Here is a 13,792-nt window from a genome sequence, read left to right as displayed (position 1 = left end):
ATAGGCTAATCCTCTACCTGTGGCGTTGGCACCCTGGGTTCTAGTACCGGTCGGGGTGCTGAATTCTGTCCCAGTTGCTCCTCTTCCATTCCAGCTCTCTGCTATGGCCCGGGAGGGCAGTGGACGATGGCCCAAGTGCTTGGGCCCTGCACCCACAAGGGAGACCAGGAGAAACACCTGGCTCCTGGCTACAGATCAGCACAGTGCACTGTCCACAGTGCGCCGGTCACAGCGGCCATTGGGGGGTGAACCAACAGAAAAAGGAAGACCTTTCTCTCTCTCTCCCTCACTGTCCACTCTGCCTGTCAAAAAAGATTATGAAGATGATGAGATAGAAGAAATGCAAGACACAGATTTCAAAAAATTTATGATAACATTTAGAAGTTACCAAAAACAAATGCATGAACTACAGAAATCCATACAGGACAGGACAGAAAATCTCTCTTGTGAGAATGAAATCTTAAGGAGTAATCAAAATGAAATGAGGAATTTAGTAAAACATGAAATTGAGATATTGAAGAGAAATCAAAATGAAATGAAGAATTCAATAGAACAAATGAAAAACACATTTGAGAGCCTTAAAAACAGAATCAGTGAGGTAGAAGAGAGAATATCGGACTTAGAAGACAAAGCACAGGAAAGTATACAGTCAAACCAAAGAAAAGAAGAGGAAATTAGAAACCTAAATATATTGTTGAGAATCTACAGGATACTATTAAAAAACCCAACATTCGGGTTCTAGGAGTTCCTGAGGGTATGGAGAAAGAGAAAGGATTAGAAGGCCTTTTTAGTGAGATACTAGCAGAAAACATTCCTGGGTTTGGAGAAGGAAAGAGACATCCAAGTACAGGAAACTCATAGAACCCCTAATAAACATGACCAAAGAGATTCTCACCACAACATATTGTAATCAAACTCACCACAGTGAAATATAAAGAAAAGATTCTAAAATGTGCAAGAGAGAAACATCAGATTACTCTCAGAGGATCTCCAATTAGATTCACAGCAGACTTCTCATCAGATACCCTACAGGCTAGGAGGGGATGGTGAGATATAGTCCAAGTACTAAGAGAGAAAAACTGCCAGCCCAGAATATTATATCCTGCAAAGCTCTCCTTTGTGAATGAAGGTAAAATAAAGACCTTTCATAGCAAACAGAAATTGAAAGAATTTGTCAGCACTTGTCCAGCCCTGCAAAAGATGCTTAAAGATGTGTTACACACAGAAACACGGCCATCAGTATGAAAGAAGGTAAAGGGAGAAAATCTCTCAGTAAAAGATCACAGGAAGTTCAACGCATATATTAGAAATATCTTTGGAAAAATTGCAGGGCAAAGTTACTATTTATCAATAGTCACATTGAATGTAAATGGCCTCAGCTCTCCAGTTAAAATACACAGACTGGCTGAATAGATTAAAAAACAAAACCCATCTATTTGCTGCTTACAAGAAACACATCTTACCAACAAAGATGGACTGAAAGTGAAAGGTTGGAAAAAGATATTCCACGCCAACAGAAACCAAAAAAGAGTGGGCGTAGCCATCTTAATATCAGACAACATAGACTTTAACACAAAAACTGTTAAGAGAGACAAAGAGGGGCACTATATAATGATTAAGGGTTCAATTCAACAGGAAAATGTAGCTATTATAAATGTATATGCACCTAATTATAGGGCACCAGGTTATTTAAAAGATATGTTAAGGAGCTTAAAGGGAGACTTAGACTCCAATACAATATATTGGGGGACTTCAGTACTCCACTTTCAGCAATAGACAGATCAACCAGACAGAAGATCAACAAGAAAACAGCAGATTTAATCAACATTATAGACCAAATGGATCTAACAGATATCTACAGAACTTTTCATCTCACACGTAAAGAATACACATTCTTTGCAGCAGTGCATGGAACCTACTCTAGGATTGACCACATACTAGGCCATAAAGCAAGTGTCAGCAAATTCAAAAGAATTAGAATCATACCATGCAGCTTCTCAGACCACAGTGGAATGAAGCTGGAAATTAGCAACTCAGGAATCCCTAGAGCATATGAAAACACATGGAGGCTAAACAGCAGGCTCCTGAATGAACACTGGGTCATAGAAGAAATCAAAAGAGAAATCAAAAACTTTCTGGAAGTAAATGGGGATAATAACACAACATATCAAAACTTACGGGATACAGCCAAAGCAGTGTTAAGAGGAAAGTTTATGGCAATAGTTGCCTACATCAATACATTTGAAAGTCACCAAATAAATGACCTTTCAATGCATCTCAAGGACCTAGAAATACTGCAGTAAACCAGACCCAATACTAGTAGGAGAAGAGAAATAATTAAAGTTAGAGAAGAAATCAACAGGATTGAATCCAAAAAACATTACAAAAGATCAGCCAAACGAAGAGCTGGTTTTTTGAAAAAATAAAAAAAAATTAACACAACATTGGCCTAACTAACTAAAAAAAGAGAAAAGACCAAAATCAATAACATCAGAGATGGAAAATGGAATGTAAAACAGACACCACAGAAATAAAAAGAGTCATCAGAAATTACTACAAAGAGTTGTATGCCAGCAAACAAGGAAATCTGTCAGAAATGGATTGATTCCTGGACACATACAACCTACCTAAATTGAACCATGAAGATCTAGAAAACCTAAACAGAACCATAACTGAGACAGAAATTGAAACAGTAATAAAGGCCCTCCTAACAAAGAAAAGCTCAGGACCAGATGGATTCACTGCTGAATTCCATTAGACATTTAAAGAAGAACTAACTCCAATTCTTCTCAAACTATTCAAAACAATTGAAAAAGAGGGAATCCTCCCAAATTCTATGAAGCCAGCATCACCTTAATTCCTAAACCCGAAAAAGATGCAGCAGAGAAAAAGAATTACAGACCAGTTTCCCTGATGAACATAGATGCTAAAATCCTTCTTAAAATTCTGGCCAATAGAATGCAACAACATATCAGAAAGATCATCCACCCAGACCAAGTGGGATTTATCCCTGGTATGCAGGTATGGTTAAATGTTGGCAAATCAATCATTGTGATACACCACATTAACAGACTGCAGAAGAAAAACCATATGATTATCTCAATAGATGCAGAGAAAGAATTTGATAAAAGACAACATCCTTTCATGGTAAAAACTCTAAGCAAATTGGGTATAGAAGGAACATTTCTCAATACAATCAAAGCAATTTATGAAAAACCTCACGGCCGGCATCCTATTGAATGGGGAAAAGTTGGAAGCATTTCCACTGAGATCTGGTACCAGACAGGGATGCCCACTCTCACCATTGCTATTCAGTATAGTACTGGAAGTTTAGCCAGAGCCATTAGGCAAGAAAAAAAATTAAAGGGATACAAATTGGGAAGAAGAGGTCAAACTATCCCTCTTTGCAGATGATATGATTCTGTATTTAGGGGACCCAAAGAACTCTACTGAGAGACTATTGGAACTCATAGAAGAGTTTGGCAAAGTAGCAGGATATAAAATCAATGCACAAAAATCAACAGCCTTTGTATACACAGGCAATGCCACAGCTGAGAAAGAACTTCTAAGATCAATCCCATTCACAGTAGCTACAAAAACAATCAAATACCTTGGAATAAACTTAACCAAGGATGTCAAAGATCTCTACGATGATAATGACAAAACCTTAAAGAAAGAAACAGAAGAGGATACCAAAGTGGAAAAATCTTCCATGTTCATGGATTGTAAGAATCAATATAAGCAAAATGTCCATTCTCCCAAAAGCAATTCATAAATTCAATGCGAGAGCAATCAAAATACTGAAGACATTCTTCTCAGATCTGGAAAAAATGATGCTGAAATTCATATGGAGACATAGGAGACCTCGAATAGCTAAAGCAATCTTATACAACAAAAACAAAGCCAGAGGCATCACGATACCAGACTTCAGGACATACTACAGGGCAGTTACAATCAAAACAGCATGGTACTGGTACAGAAACAGATGGACAGACCAATGGAACAGAATAGAAACACCAGAAATCAACCCAAACATCTACAGCCAACTTATATTTGATCAAGGATCTAAAACCAATTCCTGGAGTAAAGACAGTATATTCAACAGCTAATGTTGGGAAAATTGGATTTCCACGTGCAGAAGCATGAAGCAAGATCCCTACCTTACACCTTACACAAAAATTCACTCAACATGGATTAAAAACCGAAATCCACGACCTGACACCATCAAATTATTAGAGAACATTGGAGAAACCCTGCAAGATATAGGCTCAGGCAAAGACTTCTTGTAAAAGATCCCAGAGACACAGGCAGTCAAAGCCAAAATTAACAATTGGGATTACATCAAATTGAGAAGTTTCTGTACTGCAAAAGAAACAGTCAGGAAAGTAAAGAGGCAGCCAACAGAATAGGAAAAAATATTTGCAAATTATGCAAAAGATAAATAATTAAAAACCAGAATCTACAAAGAAATCAAGAAACTCCACAACATCGAAACAAACAACCCATTTAAGAGATGGGCCAAGAACCTTTATAGACATTTTTCAAAAGAGGAAATCCAAATGGCCAACAGACACATGAAAAAGTGTTCAAGATCACTAGTAATCAGGGAAATCCAAATCAAAACCACAATGAGGTTTCACCTCACCCCGGTTAGAATGGCTCACATAAAAAATCCAACAACAGATGCTGGCGAGGATGTGGGGAAAAAGGGACACTAGCCCACTGTTGGTGGGAATGCAAACTGGTAAAGCCACTACAGAAGTCAGTCTGGAGATTCCTCAGAAATCTGGGTATAACCCTACCATACAACCCAGCTTTCCCACTCCTTGGAATTTACCCAAAAGAAATTAAATTGGCAAATAAAATAGTTGTCTGCACCTCAATGTCTATTGCAGCTCAATTCACAATAGCTACGACATGGAAACAACCGAAATGCCCATCAATAGTAGAGTGTAAAAAGAAATTATGGGATATGTACTCTATATGATATTATACAGCAGTAAAAAAAATGAAATCCTGTCATTTGCAACAAAATGGAGGAGTCTGGAAAACATCATGCTGAGTGAAATAAGCCAGTTCCAAAGGGACAAATATCATATGTTCTCCTGATCGGTGACAACTAACTGAGCACGTAAAAGGAAACCTGTTGAAGTGAAATGGACACTATGAGAAACAATGACTTGACCAGCCCTTGTCCTGACTGTCGAGGAACAACTTAATATTTTATTCCTTTTATTATTTTTTTTGTTCTACTTAATACCATTGGTTGAACTCTTTAATTAACACACAATTATTCTTAGGTGTTTAAATTTAACTGAAAAGTGATACCTGTTAAATATAAGAGTGGGAATAAGGAGATGTACAGTTCAGCACATGCTCATTCGGACTTACCCTTAATGGTAGACTTAGAAACGTGCCAGGGGATTCCAATTCAATCCCATCAAGGTGGCATGTACCAATGCCATCTCACTAGTCAAAGTGATCAGTTTCAGTTCATAATTGATCATAATGATAGGACTAAGTATCAAAGGGATCACATAAACAAGACTGCTAATACCAACTGATGGGATTAAAAATGAGAGCACAATCCAACATGGAAAGCAGGATACACAGCAGAGTCATAGAATGGCAGATGTCCTAAACAGCACTCTGGCCTCAGAATTAGCCCTTAAGGCATTCGGATCTGGCTGAGGAGCCCATGAGAGTATTCAGGCATGGAAAGCCAAGACATTCTGGAAAAAAAAAAAAATCTAAATGAAAGATCTCTACGAGTGAGATCCCAGCAGAAAGAATAGGCCATCAAAGAAGGAGGTACCTTTCTCTGAAGGGAGGAGAGAACTTCCACTTTGACTATGACCTTGTCTAAATAAGATTGGAGTTGGTGAGCTCAAGAGGTTTCCATAGCCTTGGCAACTCATGACAAGAGCCTCGGGTGATTACTGGCGTCATATAAGAGTATCAGTTGTTAAATCAACATCAGGAGTCACTGTGCACTTACTCCCCATGTAGGATCTGTCCTTAATGTGTTGTACTATGTGAATTAATGTTATAACTAGTACTCAAACATTACTTTATATCTTGTGTTTCTGTGTGGGTGCAAACTGTTGAAATCTTTACTTAGTATATACTAAATTGATCTTCTGTATATAAAGATAATTGACAATGAATCGTGATGTGAATGGGATGGGAGAGGGAGTGGGAGATGGCATGGTTGTGGGTGGGAGGGAGGTTATAGGGGGAAAAAGCCGTTATAATCTGAAAGTTGTACTTTGGAAATTTATATTTATTAAATAAAAGCTTATATATATATGTATATATATATAAATTCAGGGAAGAATGGAATTAAAGAAAAAGCAGGCAAGAGTTTAGGTGGTATGATGAAAGTATTAACAAAAAATTACAACCTGGGAACTACTGAATTTATTTCTTAACATAAGTAACAAAATTTTAGCAGCATCTATACATTAGGTCTTGATAGCTGATATGATCCATCCAGCTAATCACATTTTATTCTATATCTTCTGCTATATTTGACTGGTTATAAATGCTTACCCCTCAGTCACTTGACATTACAAAGTATCAACTTTTTTTTTGGAAAAATGCTTACTATTGCAACCTCTACGTGGGGCATCTTCTCCCAATTTTCCTCTTCATTCAAGAATTCAGATTCAGCATTTATCTACAAATGCACTCGCTTGCTATTATGCCTCATCCTAGCTTTCTCTTATCAGTAGGTCAGCCTTGCCTTTCTGTTCACCCACTCTTGAGCTGCATCTCTCTTGAAACTTCCTTTTAGCCATGTATTTTCCTACCACTAGCACGAAATGTACATTATTTTCCTCATCCACAACATTCCTATCCACTCCTCTTCTTGATTCTTTCTGCTTGCTGCAACACTTGGTGAAAATAACTACAACAAAAATAGTTAGATGCAATTACTGGCTATTTTTATAAAATTAAGTATAGCTTGCCCTTGCTGAATTCTAGGTATCTCCTAAGTAATTGACATTGGTCTTCTCAGGTGAAAGTGTCCTTCCATCTGGAGAGGCTGGATGAAACTATCACCTTGCTCTCTTGCTTTCTTCTGTGTGGCAGAAAACAATAATCCGAGGTATTTGCAAGACCATTGAGTAGGCTACAGTTTTTGAGAAACCCAGCTCTAAGAACTCTGTTAATTAGAACAGTAGACAATGGTTCATTTGGAATTGTTTATAAACCACTTAATGTGAGTTATTTCTGCAGATGCAGTCCTATCCAATTTCTATTAGTTTTGCCTTTAGAAGCTAACGTTTCCTAAACCTCACTCCTAGATCTTGAAGCTACATCTTATTTGGAGCCATAATGAATTGCTGCACACTTCCATGCAGCTCGTCAGCATCTCTACTTCTGGGCCCCACTTGATGTCCTGTAAGAGCTTCCTATCCTAATCAGATGCCCATTTGTAAAGGAATTGTTAATCAGATTTTGGTTGATTAAAACTTGTGGTTAAAAAATTCAACTCTTCCCAATGAATGTGGGAGTAGTCAAGGTCATATTTAAGGATATTTTACTCCTGTTGATATGGGGGCAAGAATAATTGAAATGTGAATGGGCTTTAAGTTGTTCCAGGTGGAATAGGATGAAGGTTCTGGAAGTGTTGGGAGAAGACCAGAGGTAAAACTGTAAGAGAAAAATATGGATAAAATGAAATGTAGAACTTAGCTATAGAAACACTTGGGGAACTTTCAGAAAGCACAGCAAAATAAACTCATATTTATTTATTTGAAAGATAGAGAACAATCTTCGGTCTACTAGTTTGTTCCTCCTAAAACCTGGAAAAGCGAGGGATGGACCAGGCTTAAGCCAGGAGGCTGGAATCCAGTCTGGGTCTTCCAGGTGAGTTGCAAGAACCCAAACACTTGAGCCATCACCTACTGCCTACCAGGAAGCACATTAGCAGGAAGGTGAAATCAGAAGCAGAGCTGGGTCTCAAACCCAGGCACTCCAGTATGAGATGCGGGTGTCCCAAGAAGCATCTTACTGCTGTACCAGACGTCCATCTCAAGCATAGGAAACTTGAGCAGGATAGGAAGTTGTAAGGATGCTGGAGGAAGCCAGTGAAAGAAGTGCATTGGCATTTTATAGGTAAATTATCTAGGAAACTTTTGGAGCGAGGAAGCAGCTGCTTAAATCACTTCATCCAAACAGACTGAGGGATCTTGAGATGAAAGTTTTCATAAAGTGATTTAGAATGGAATACAAACACAACTGCTCAAGCAGTATTTGGAAGTCACAGAAGAAAAATAAAAGCTGTCTTCAGTTGGGACCAACGATACAAGCTTGTGGCCAGGACTGAACTGAACTACCAGATGACACAACAGTGAATTTGGAGTAAAAAATCTGTTAAAAATGGGTTTACTGCGCTAAGAAGTATCAAGCTGGTTTAGGTAGTCAGACTGTGTTCCTGTCACTCTGAATAATTTGTGTACTGAAATTCCCTCACTGCAGGAACAAAGTCATATTTGTAACCTACTTGATTGACTGAATGAGCCGAGCTAACAAAACCCAGGAGGAAACTAGAGCAAAGGCAATCAAAGGAAAAGGCCTCAGTTGAAATGGTGAGTGATGGGGAAACTTACTTGTTGTGAAATTCTAGGAAAATTCTGTGGATTCTCTAATAGGTCTTTGTCCCAAGGTACAAAGAGAATTATTGAGGAATGTGTGGTATTTCTAGAACCTTGTCAGATCACATAGTCCTAAGAATTAAGTGAGGTAGGTCAAATTGCACTTTCTTTATAGTGATATAAACTGAATATTTGTTAACAAAATTCCTATGTGAAAGCAGAGCTGATTTACTCTGTCCCACTCACAATAAGGATTCTTTGAATTCCATTATGCTTTGTTACTCTGTGATAAACAGCTCATTTTGTGGCTTAAGTTATGATTATGTCAACTATCCCATGGATAAGATGGAAGCAACATTCTTTCTAGCTCTCTACATCCTAGATGAAAGTAGAATTATGTTCACTTTTTTTTTTTTAAGATTTATTTATTATTTATTTGAAAGAGTTACACACAGAGAGAAGGAGAGGCAGAGAGGGAGAGACAGAGAAGTCTTGCATACACTGGTTCACTCCCCAATTGGCCACAACAATTAGAGCTGTGCCAATCCGAGCCAGGAGCCAGGAGCTTCTTTCTGGTCTGCCATGCAGATACAGGGGCCCAAGGACTTGGGCCATCTTCTACTGCTTTCTCTGGCCATAGCAGAGAGCTGGATCAGAAGAGAAGCAGCCAGGACTTGGATCAATGCCCATATGGGATGCCAGCACTTCAGACGGCGGGTTTTACTCACTAGGCCGCAGTGCCGACCCCAATGTTCACTTTTAAATGTAATTGATTTGGGTTGATGGCAGGATAAGCAAGCAGATATTCCTAAGAAGTAGTTGTAAATGTGTGACACAGATATGTAAGTTCGGTTGTCATCTGTAACTATAATCATCACATCTGATAAAATAGATAAATTAGGGAAAGAATAATAGAAAAAAAAAAAAGGAGTGAGTGTTTGGTCTAGCAGTTAAGAAACCTGTATCTCGAATTGGAGTCCCTAGGTTCATTTTGTGACTCCAACTCCTGATTTCAGCTTCCTGCTAATGCAGAATCTGGGAGCCAGTGGTTGTGGCTCAAGTGACTGGTCCCCCACCACATGTGTGAGAACCTGGATTGAGTTCCTGGCTCCAGCTTCGGCCCTACCCTGGTACCAACCGTTGCAACCATCTGGGGAGTGAGCCAGATGTAAGTGCTCTCTCTGCCTCTCAAATAAATAAACAAGTAAACAATTTTTTAAATAAAATAAAAAAGAAGCTAATGGTTGGAAATTCAGAATTAAATCACTAAATTTATTGTAGAAGAATACCACATATATTGTGTGTGTTTGATGGAAAGCAGATAGTTGGCAAAACAATTGGTTTGCTGTCATTCAAATTTGTATCATTTTTGAAAGGACCACTTTCTAACCACCAGTTAGAAAGAGATGTATGCTTTTCTTTTCTTTTTTAGAGAGAGACAGAGACAGAGAGCTCCCATCCTCTGATTCACTCCCCAAACATCCCTAGCTGGGGTGGAGGCCAGGAGCTAGGAACTCAATTCAAGTCTCCCACATGGGTGACAGGAATCCAATTGCTTGAGCCATCACCACTGCCTCCCAGTGTTTGTATTAGCAGAAAGCTGGGGCCAGGAGTGGAGCAGAGTGTGGAACTCCGGTATTCCAGTGTGGGACACAGATGTCTTAACCACTAAGTCAAATCCAATTGTATATCTGATTTCCTGCCATCTGTGCCTTAAGTAGAACTAAACTACAGCCCTTTCCTATAGAATCATCTGAAAATTTTTCCTCTCTTCCTCCTCAGCTAGTTAATGTTGATGCACTGTGGCTTTATCAGCAAAGAAAGAAATCACTGTTTCTTTATTTTTTTTCTTTGGATATCTTTAATTATTTAAAGTGGTGCTGCTCCAAATAGCTAAAGACTGATTTAAAAAGCCAAATGGTGATTCATTCGTTTCCTCCACCAAAGCCACATCTCAGCCTCAGGGCTCAGGATGGCAGCATGAGGTTAATTCTGGAATCGCAGGCTGCTTGCTTGAGAACTGTTAGCTTCACTGCTCATCTCTTTTGAGTAGGGAGCTCCCACTGATTGCGTATGGAGAACAACATTGTAATTAGGATTTCTATTTGGGAATTAGGTACTTTGAGCAAAATTGAGGGTAGTGCGGGCAGGGTAGATTAGCTTGAAATGATCCCCATTCTGATAAAACCCTTAAAACATATACATACATAAAAATTCTCCATAATGTAGCCAGTATCCGCCCTCAAGGACAAGGCCAGTCGCCTCACATCCACAGTATCCTACTAGCTGTCTGGCAATAGAAGCGGTGTAACAGTTAAGATACTTTAAGTCCTGACTATACCACTCACTAGTTGTGCAATACTGAAAAATTACTTGATCTCCCCAAATTTCAGTTTCCTCTAATGTTATTTAAGGGTTAATGATCATAGCTAACATTTGTTGAGTATATGCTGTGCACAGAGTGTTTATTCATTTATTTTTTACTTAACAAACTGTAAATGAGTCAGCAGAATATATTCAGATTTAAGCACAAAGGGATGGAAAACACAGAAGAGAGTAAAAATTAAACATGACACAATAAGTAGGTTTAACACATATGCAGTTAAAGTCACAGAAGGAGATAATAAAGGATGAAGTGAAGGTCTTTACATATATTACTTGTTCAATCCTCATGCAAGCTCTCTGAGATAGGTATTATTTTTGCCATACCCATTTTAGGGAGCCAAGGCACTGATAAGTTGGGTAACTTGCTCAGGTAAGGTTATTTACCACACAGGTAGTAAATGGTAGAGCTGGATATAAACCAAGCAGTCTGTCTTCAGTGTCCACTTTCAGGGATGGTGAACAGCCAGTCCACTGGCCATCTAAGGCCTGTGAAATAATTTGGTCTGGCCCTGCCCAGGCAACCAGAGCAGGACTCGAAACTCAGTAAATCTATAGCAGGCTCATTTTTATATTGATAATTTTGTATGGCCTTCGAATGACATTATAAATATCCAAATGGCCCTTGGAAGAAAATGTTCCCCACCTGTAATCAATCTCATTATGAGGACTTGACATGCATGAGTTCATTAGGTGCTCATCAAAATGCTCTGTGAGATAAGTATGATTATTATCCCTATTGTGTAGGTAACTTACCCAAGATTACACAAGCAGTTAGCTAATGGTAAAGACAGTATATGGTCTCAGGCAACTCTAACTCTAAAGCCCACACTTATAACCATAACCTTACATGCTGTCTTAGAAATAGCATACATCACAGGGTTCTTGTGAGAATTAAATGAGAAACTCTATCTAAAGCACTTAGCCTAGTGGGTCCCAGGGCTGGCATTGTGGAGCCCTGGTTTAAGCCACTGCCTGTGACGCTGGCATCCCACTTCAGAGTGCCGGTTTGGGTTCTGGCTGCTCTGCTTCTGATCCAGCTCCTTGCAAATGCACATGGGAAAATAGCAGATGATGATTCAAGTACTTGGGCCCCCGCCATCCATGCAAGAGACTTGAGGCTCCAGGGTTAGTCTGCACCAGCCTGCCTGCTGTAACTCTGTCTTTCAAATAAATAGTTTTGCTTTTTTTTTTTTTTAAAGGAAGAAGTGGGTGCTTTCTGGAGAATTCCCATATCTTTGTTTATTTATTGCTGCTGCTTAACTGCAGTATTACAGGGGACTGGCTACCAGGCAAATTAATGGAGATGAGAAGGGACCATAATGTTTTAACATTTGGTAGAATTTTTATCTAAACTGAAGGCAAGGGCTGGCACCATGGCTCACTTGGTTAATCCTCTGCTTGTGGTGCCAACATCCCATATGGGTGCTGGGTTCTAGTCCCAGTTGCTCCTCTTCCAGTCCAGCTCTCTGCTGTGGCCTGGGAAGGCAGTGGAGGATAGCCCAAGTGCTTAGGCCCCTGCACCCGCATGGGAGACCAGGAAGAAGCACCTGGCTCCTGGCTTCAGATGGGCACAGCGCTGGCCATGACGGCCATTTAGGGAGTGAACCAACAGAAGGAAGACCTTTCTCTCTGTCTCCCTCTCACTGTCTATAACTCTACTTGTCAAATAAATTAAGAAAAAAAAAAAGTAAATAAACTGAAGGCAAGCTGCACAGAATACATCACACTCCTGAAATAATGCTAAGGCACTTATAATAAATAGTAAGAGATACTTTCATAAACTCTGTGCTATTTTTCCAAGTATAAATGTTAACTTAGGTTTTCCCTGGAAGAGTCCTCTGAGATAAGCACTGGTCCTCTGCCTGTGTTATAAGTAATGAAACTAAGGCCTCAGTGCACAGGCCAATCAGTGAGTGTTCGAGCTGGAAGTGACCCTGATTTTCTTCTAGGACCCACAGTCTTATATTTCACTCACATGGGTACTAGTTTTAAGACTCCCCACATGACTGACTTTCTATATCTTATAAAGGAAATAGAAAATGAATATACCCGCCCCCCTTCAATTGAGTTGGTTTAGTTCCAGATGACACCGTCTACTATATGAGTTTTGCTTGTTCATTCTTGTTTTTGTTTTACAAAGATTTATTTTTAAATGTATAACAGGCTCCAAGACAGCATTTAATTCTGTCCATAGTTGGCAAAAGATATGATGGCAGGAAATTCAGGTGTTTAAAAATGAATGGAATCTCCTCAGGCACAAAGAACTACTTACTTTTACCAGGTTTCTTAATTCCTTGTGTGGCCAGGGGATCATTCTTCATGGCCTTTGATTTTTAGCTCCTCAAGTTTCTCTTACTCCTCTTTTTATTTCTGCTTGAAAATCTTTTCTTCCCTGTTCATCTTCTTGACTTGCTTCTTGGGCTTTTTTGGCTTCTTGTAGCCTTTGTGGCCAAACATGACACCCACTGCCCCTCCTCCAGACCTTGCAAAATATATAGTTTTAAAGCACAGGTGGGTATTTTTCATGAAGATATTTTTAAAAGTCTTTTTATTTTAAAAATATTTTATTTATTTATTTATTTATTTATTTAGAGTTACAGATAGAGAGAGGGAGAGACACAGAGAGGTCTTCCATCTGCTGTTTCACTCCCCAAATGGCTGCAACGGCCAAAACTGAACTAATCTGAAGCCACAAGCCAGGAGCCTCCTCTGGGTTTCCTATGCAGGTGCAGGGGCCCAAGGACTTGGACCATCTTCCACTGCTTTCCCAGGCCATAGCAGAGAGTTGGATTGGAAGAGGAGCA

This window comes from Lepus europaeus, chromosome 4 (genome assembly GCF_033115175.1).
Source record: "Lepus europaeus isolate LE1 chromosome 4, mLepTim1.pri, whole genome shotgun sequence".
NCBI classification, from domain to species: Eukaryota; Metazoa; Chordata; class Mammalia; order Lagomorpha; family Leporidae; genus Lepus; species Lepus europaeus.
This window is presented reverse-complemented; position numbering follows the sequence as displayed.